The following is an 8,074-nucleotide window of genomic DNA, read 5'->3' on the forward strand; positions in this document are numbered from 1 at the left end:
TACTAACAAGCAGGAGGTTAATACTGAAGAACATAGAAGTTTAATGAAGGTGTTTCGGAGTGACTCGGGCTCCCCGAGTTGCAGAGCAAAACTCGAAAGAGAGAGAAAGTTAACTCAATAGATGATACCCAATCTAACATTTTTAGCGCCGTAAGGTTATGGCCTCCTGGTGGGATTTTTATTTTTTATGAAGCATCCTCGTGAAAATTACCAAAACGAAAACGAAGTCAACCTCCGTTAGGGCAGAATCTGAAAATTACCCGCTCCTGTTTTTCCGCTGCGACAAAAAGTCAAAAACAACTTCTGTTAAATACGGGCATCCAACTCAAAACCAATTGGCAATGAGTGGAGCAGCCCTTCCATATTATATTTTTTTAAGTTAATTAAGCGGATTATAGCGACGTGGGACTATTTGTCCTTTCACACGCCCCCTCACGTGTAAGGCCAGACACTGGGCCTCACACGTGGACCTACGTATGAGTTACCAGTCCATCGGTAACAGGTGTACACAGGTGAGTGACTAAATCAGGGGGTAATACCTCGGCCAGTATCGGCACTGCCCTACATTCCGGGTGTACAAGTGACAAAATCGATTAAGAGTCAATGCCACTCGAGCTTTTTCTTCAAGTTGTTGGATCCACACTAAAGTTTGAGGATATGATTGAGAGTTGCAAACGTGGTCTGTGTCTCTCTGATCTGCCTGTGCAGGATTACAAGTCTTTGATGGACACTCGGGCTACTGGACGACTGTCATGGATTATTGATGTATTACGGCGACTCAAGGTACAGCACCAGCAGATCATAAACATCAGATGAGAATATATACGCAATGGTTAAACGACCTACATATGCATGCAGGATGGAAGGGCTCAAAAACGTTTACAATAGCATATTTTAGGAACTTGAATTGCTGCTTTTTGTTTGACAAAAATCTGAGAAGGAATTTCATTCTCTGTAGAAAATTCAAACTTCCAAAAGGATTTGCTAAAACTATTCCGTTTTCAATTGTCACTAAGTTGTGTGCTGCCTCTCAGTCTCACAACATCTACTCTGTATTTGCTTTTGTTTTTCTTTGTTGTCTCTTTTAATGAAGAGGACCATACTCAATGGTAACACTCCTTTGGCTCAGTATTTCTCCCTCCAGGGTATGTGCTTGCATGTAGGGTAGAAGATGCAAATTAATCCCCTCCAGAGTCCGAGAGTTTTGTGGTGTATTACCATTTTCTCTTTTAATGCACTGAGCTAACCGTGTTCTCTTTCGTATGTAGCTGATTCGGTTAGTGACTGATGGACAAATAGAAGATGCTCTGCTCACCACTCTTACCTATGCGATGGAGCTTAAACCTTATATTGAGGAGCCTTCGTCAAGACTCCCACTATCACTAGGTGTCAATTCTTCAGATCTTCGACCAAGGATCAGACATGACTTTATCCTATCAAGTAAGGAAGCTGTGGATATATATTGGAAAACTTTGGAGTATTGTTACGCCACTGCTGATCCTTCTGCTGCAGTGCATGCTTTCCCTGGTTCTGCTGTACATGAGGTAACATGTCAATTTTTTTACGCCGAAGTCATTGATTTTCCTAGACTTTCGCGCCTTAAAGTTGCTTAATGTTTACCTTCCCTTTCCTTCAAGTTAATCTGTGCTGTTGCATGCCAAGCTTCTGTAAAGAAGTGCAGCACAGCATGAAACATTTAATTTCTGGCATAACACTAGCACAACACAGGCATACACAGGCATGTGCCACTTCGTGCCATCTCCGCATACTTAACAACTCGAACTAACCTAGTCTGACCAGGAGTAGAAGTGGATAATTCAGATGAGTCCTTTAACGGTTTAATAAAGGGACAGAGTAAATGCAAAGCCAAAGCGGTGTATAATTTGCAGTGAATCAATTTGTTCAACTCCGAAGTTAAGAAGTTAGGAGTGACCTGTTTGTCATTTGAAACACAACATTTCAAAAGTTGGAAACAGATTGAACTTTTGTTATCGATCAGACTTGATTAACTCCTGTTGTCTGTTCGTAGCAGTCTGAGAATTCCGCCTGTAAAACTTTTATGTTCAGAATACTATTACAAACCGACATTTCCATGTTGTAGTCAGCATACTGGTACCCCTACCGTTTCTTGAATTATTTAGCTACCTTTGATTCTATGCATTACAGCTGGCTTATTTTATATTACACTGTTGAGAACAAGTTTACATCCTTGTAGACATAGTTTTCTTACCACTTTTCTTGGATACCTTGTTATGTTTCTTTTCTTATAATCGAAAATGAGAAGGCTCTCTGTTTCAGGTGTTTCTTTATCGATCATGGGCTTCCATTCGGGTTATGACAGCTGATCAGCGTGCGCTGCTGCTCAAACGTGTAGTTCAAGATGACCTAGCAAATAAGATTTCTTTCAAGGACTGTGTACAGATTGCCAGAGATTTAAATCTCACCCTAGAACAGGTTAGTATTTTGATCTTGGCCTGTTCATTATCTAATCTTCATATTGGATGTTTTTGCCCATTACCAACCGCTTCCAAAGGACTTTGTACTTCAAGTTGAATTTTCGGAGTTTCGTATAGCACCCACCACTAATGTCTATAAAGGTAAAGGAGACATTTCGGGAGAGAAATCTGAACCTATCACTGAAGCTCTTCAATAGTTTAATGCTCTGTGACGATCCAAGTGTTTTTTATTTTTCCATTTGTGAAGAGGAGACAAATTTTAGCATTCTAATTTTAGTTTAACGCTCTGGCCTGCAGGTGCTTCGTGTCTCTAATGATAAAAAAACAGTCACGTCTTTATAGATTCCAAACAGATTTCGATAATCACAAGCTGGATTCTCAACCAGAAACAAGTAAATGCAGATCTCGGAAAAGGAAGAAAAGATCCAAAACAAAGTCATCGAAACATAGAAAATCCGTAAATCGAGAATCAGGTATGTTAAAAAGCCCATTATCTGAAAGTAATTGCGAGGATACAGAAGAAGAAAATCCCATTACAACTGATCTTGAAGACCATGACATTCATTTTCAAGAAGGCGAAGAGGAGATACAAGCAGAAGATGGAGAAGAACTGGGAACAAATGGAGAGGGCCAAGATGACAATTGTGATTTTATCAGCCAGTGTGCCTTTCCCAAACCAACTCGTCACTCAAAATTTGTGTGGACCGAGGCGTCAGATAGGTCACTCAATATCTTGGGACCTTTTATAAAAAGATCTAGGGCTGTAATAGAATTGTAGCTGGTGTGAACTTTCAAAAGGGGTAGACCTACCACCATAGGACCATGGCCAACCTTTCATGGTATCTTTTTTGTTAGAAAAGTAACTGGTTATAGTTCTACACGGTGTTACTTTAGCCCTAGGTGGATCTTTGTTAAAATCTTTCAAATGCCTAAGGAAGGCATGTAAATTAGGTGCTAAAGAAGCTTGATGAATTGCTCTAATACATAGTTTTCTCAAACTAGAAAGCTTAGAAAGATTAGACTTACTTTACCTAGAAGTAATCAAATATAATTTGTAGTTTACAAGTAAATAAACAATTTTCTTTCTTTCAGGCAACTGGTGATTCAGTACGTAAGATACCGTGCGGAACTTGGGGCCAAATTTTATCGCACTTTTTGGGCCACTCTACCTGACCTTCCTGCACCCCTGGAAGCCTGCAGGAGAAGAATGGCAACCCTGAAAAAAATTCCAGAATTTAGAACTGCGATAATGAGGCTATGTAACCTGCTCGGTTTTCGATATGTCAACCATCTGCTAAAATCTAAGGAGAAGGAACTCCAGTTTAATTCTGGAAATACTTTTCAGGATTCTTCAAGGAAAAAATGTGCTACTGGCAATTTCTCTGACTGTCTTGAAAGAAATTTGGAGTCAGATTTCGAGGACCAAATATGGGATGATTTTGAGGATCAAAAAGTAAGAAGGGATCTTGACGAGGTGCTGCCTTTGATGCTTACGGGTGGCGAAGGCAGAAGGTGGTAAGCGAGCTGGAACTTCACCTGAAAGACATTTGGAATCTCAAGCTCGTGTAAGTCTAACCTTTCCCGTTCATTTGTTAAACACATGGTGAAGTTATTATTGTTATATATTCTTTTGCCTCAAAATTCTGGGGAATTGCTGATCACACCCAATTTTGAGTTGGTCAGAGTTGAGTTGGACTTGAGAAGAGGCTGGCATTTAAGAACAGATTCATTTACGTTTGAAAACAACTCCTTCATTTATTATCAGGATTTCCAAGAGCAGCCAACCACCACTAGTGGCGAGGAAATGCATATTTATGGAGGAAAACAACAAAAAAGAACTAAGTGCCATCGTCTGCCTGGAAAGTTCCTGAAGCTTCTTAATGAAGGAATCAGTGTTAGCAGAAGGGCATACGAATCCCTGGCTGTTGCCAATGCTGTAGAACTCCTTAAGCTTGTATTTTTGAGCATATCAACTGCACCTGAGGTGCCCAATTTGCTGGCAGAGACTCTGCGTCGTTATTCTGAGCATGACCTATTTGCAGCTTTTAATTACCTCAGACAGAAACAATTCATGGTAATTTCGACACACGATTTAATATCATGTCACTGAATCTTAGCAGTTGAGGAATATCATTATTAACAATTTTGGATAAGAAAATTGACATAATTTAACGTCACTGCTTACTTGGTTATCCATTATACATAAGGTTAAAGTAGACTTTGTATTATGATGATATAATATAACATAGTTGAAAGGTCACGGATTTAGTTATGGAAACAATTGGAGTTTGCAAATGTACACCGTATATGACCATGTCCATCCAGGGAATGTGAGTTGTTTGCAAAATTGATTGAGAACATCTAATTAGGCATGTTTATGTGATATTAGTTACAGCTGTATCAGTATGATGTAAGTTCTCATCGGAAGTTAATGTACAGGTGGGTGGAAATGGCAGTTAGCCCTTTGTACTGTCTCAACAATTTATGCACAGTGTTTCATCTTCTCCATTTCCAGTGGACACTGGAAAGAGGGCTTCTAAGTTTGCTCGTTGGCTGAGTGAAAGAGAAAAAAGTCTGATGGAAGAGGGGATTCATCTTAATGCTGATTTACAGTGTGGTGATATTTTCCAATTGTTAGCTTTAGTTTCTTCTGGAGAGCTGTGCATTTCACCACGCTTGCCGGAGGAAGGTGTTGGAGATGTTGAGGAGAAGAGAAACTCTAAAAGAAAAACTTATGAGGATGAGATATGTAACAATGATCAAGCTAAAAAGCCTGCCGAGGGGGAATGTAGCACCCGCAGAGAGAAAGGTTTTCCTGGTATAAATGTATCCTTAATCGTGCAGTAATTCCGAGAGCTGACTGTGGGGAAGTTTCCAATAATGAAAAGACGCATGTCCATCTCGGGTCGATGAAAATGACCAATCCTTTTGTACGGCAATGGGTATTGGTGGTGATGGCTCTTTTATTTCTGTGAAGCTAAATTCACGAAATGATGTTGGCGATTCTGCTGCATCATCAGTGACAGTGACCCCATGGAAAGCTATGGCTGATTATGCTGAATATTTGATGTCCAATCTTTCTGATGAGGATCGAGTGGGACCTTTATTTCCTGAAATCTTCCAGAATTTTCATTCTTCTATACTTAAATCTGGTGACCAAGGGTTGAGCATGCTGGAAATTTCCAAAGTTGCAGCTATTAGGGTATTTCCTTCATCTCTTTCGGCAGTTTAATCTTATTTTTACTTACTAGGTTGGTAATAATAGTTGACCTGGGTATAGGCTTAGGTGTTGGTGACAAAAATTACGTGAGTACAAATTTAAATATTATGTTCCATTCTTTGTTTACGTGAAATTAGTGACATGCGGATCAATAATATCTTCATTTACCAGGGGAAAAGATGGCTGAACTTGTTGTAGATGTGCTTCAAGTATTTGGATTAGCTATGAGGGTAAGATCCTATGTTGCTTATAGCTATTTGAAAGTATATCTCATGAGTACCAAAAAAAAAAAAAAAAAGCATGCTTTCCAATTTGCTTATGTAGACCAAATGAAGTTGACCAAGCGGTATAATACAGGTCAACGGATACGACGATGTTCATGTTGTTGATACTTCATTCCGTTCGAAGTACTTTTGTCCTCTGCTGACGGTCGTTATCAGAACATAAAGTCTTCCCCACACAGAAAGCGTCCAAGGATATTGGGAAAAGGATGTTACTAACATGGAGTCTGATGTTGTGCATAAAGTAACTATGCTCAATCTACCCGAAGACGTTTCTCAACTCTCGGTCGAACGTCAACCTCATGAAGTAGATGTTACATTTCAAGATTCTGCGCAGGTCAAAGTTGTTTCTTCAGAACGACAGAGAGAAAATACCGAATATACAATGACTTCGAGTGATTCTCATTCATTTAGACCCATATTGCCATGGATAAATGGTGGTGGAACAACTAACCATATCGTCTACGAGGGACTTATACGGTGGGTCCTTGGAATAGTGATGCAAAATCCTGGTATTCTAGAGGTATGTAATGTGTCATATTTACCAAAACATAGAATCAGATAAATTAGACTGCTCGTCACTCACTGTTGTAATTATCTATGCATATAGTTTCTTATGCATGATTATTCAGATAGATGGTAAAAGTCTTCAGTAGATTTTTTTTTGATTGATAAAGTTTTTCACTTTCGATGTACAACAAATCAAGCACGGTTTACTTTTCTTCTTTGGTTCTTATTACTCTGCTCTCTTAGTTAACATCATAATTAGCCTTAGCTTGTATTTAAATCAGATTTTAGGATTACCTGGTTGAATAAGGAGTTTTTTGTAGTATTTTGCTGTTTTTTGTTCTGCAGGGCCTGCAACATTTCAATATTGTGCAATTTTGCCAAAAATAACTTGAGAAAATCCTTTGTTGAATTCTGTTGAAATTACAATTTTAATTCCACCATCACATTTTTAAAAGGATGGATGGTAAATTTAGTTTTAGTTGGCGGTTGGATTTTAATGTTTGCTTTATAATTGTGGCAGTATGACGTTATCCAGCAGATGAACACATTGAATCCTCAGGTATGTTATATATAAATGAGATTTATTCGCCTTTCTGCCTTCGACTCCTAGTATATAACCAAAACTAATACCCGTACTGGACTTGGAATCATTGACAGAACTGTAGAAAGCTGTTGGGGCTGATGGTTCTTGATAACCACCTTATTGTGAAGAAAATGTACCAAACTACTTAGGCTGGGCCTCCTGGATTACTGAGCCTCTTCTGTAAGAGTTTCAGGCAATCGGAGTCGATATATAGAGATCATGAGTTCTTCCCTCTTATAGGAAATGGTCTTTCCATGTATCTGAACTAATGTTTCTAATAAAAAAAGAATCTTTCAGCTGTTCATATTAGTTTCTGCACCATCATAGTTTCGTAATTTCTTGAATCAAAATCTTTTGTTGTTCTGGTGCATCATACTTAAAACTCTGCTGCTTCTAATAGGTGCTGGTTAAGTGTAAGTTGCACAACTGGAACTCTGCTTCATAATGTTGTACTTATACACGAGTCTTTAGATATAAACGAAGGAGAGTCGGGCTTTAAGACTTAACTTTTACATCCTATGAAGGCTTGGAGGTTTTCCAATTTGGTATTTGATGAAAGTAAATAGAATTAAATGTTAGCGAAAAAAATAGCATTCTAAAGCATGCCTAAAACCAAATTAAATTCGACCCGAAATTGGGCTCTACAGTAAACTCAAACAGATTTTCTGTCTCAAATCAAAATTGGTTGATGGTTGAATTCTTACAGTATTTGTTTAGTTGGTGGATGGAACTAGGGGTGTAAATTCGGGCAGGCCAGGCCGCCCGGCCCAAAAACTAATACAGGTCGGGCAGGCTAGGCTTAATATTTGCGAGCCCGTAAAAAAATTCAGGCCAGACAGGCCGGATAAAAGTAGATAATTTGCTACTCAAAGTCCGCTCGAAGCCCGCTTTTTATACAGGCAGGCCAGATCAAGTTGGACAGGCCACTATTTTGAAAATATTTTTTTGTTAAAAAAGTTTAAATTTTCAAATGGATGGTATTAAATTTATTTATTTTTAATACAATATCCTTTTTTTTTCTAAC

The 8,074-nt window shown here is 38.7% G+C and overlaps 1 long non-coding RNA gene across 1 annotated transcript; it reads left to right on the forward strand.

Moving 5' to 3' along the window:
* Nucleotides 1-1,361: 1,361 nt before the first annotated feature.
* On the forward strand, nt 1,362-7,323 carry LOC113331824. Its single transcript, XR_003351218.1, has 10 exons — nt 1,362-1,544; nt 2,299-2,454; nt 2,754-3,176; nt 3,549-4,021; nt 4,222-4,530; nt 4,896-5,658; nt 5,848-5,906; nt 6,034-6,480; nt 6,988-7,026; nt 7,125-7,323. It is a non-coding gene; the product is annotated as an uncharacterized LOC113331824 (long non-coding RNA).
* Nucleotides 7,324-8,074: the final 751 nt, after the last annotated feature.

This window comes from Papaver somniferum, unplaced genomic scaffold, assembly GCF_003573695.1.
Source record: "Papaver somniferum cultivar HN1 unplaced genomic scaffold, ASM357369v1 unplaced-scaffold_128, whole genome shotgun sequence".
NCBI classification, from domain to species: Eukaryota; Viridiplantae; Streptophyta; class Magnoliopsida; order Ranunculales; family Papaveraceae; genus Papaver; species Papaver somniferum.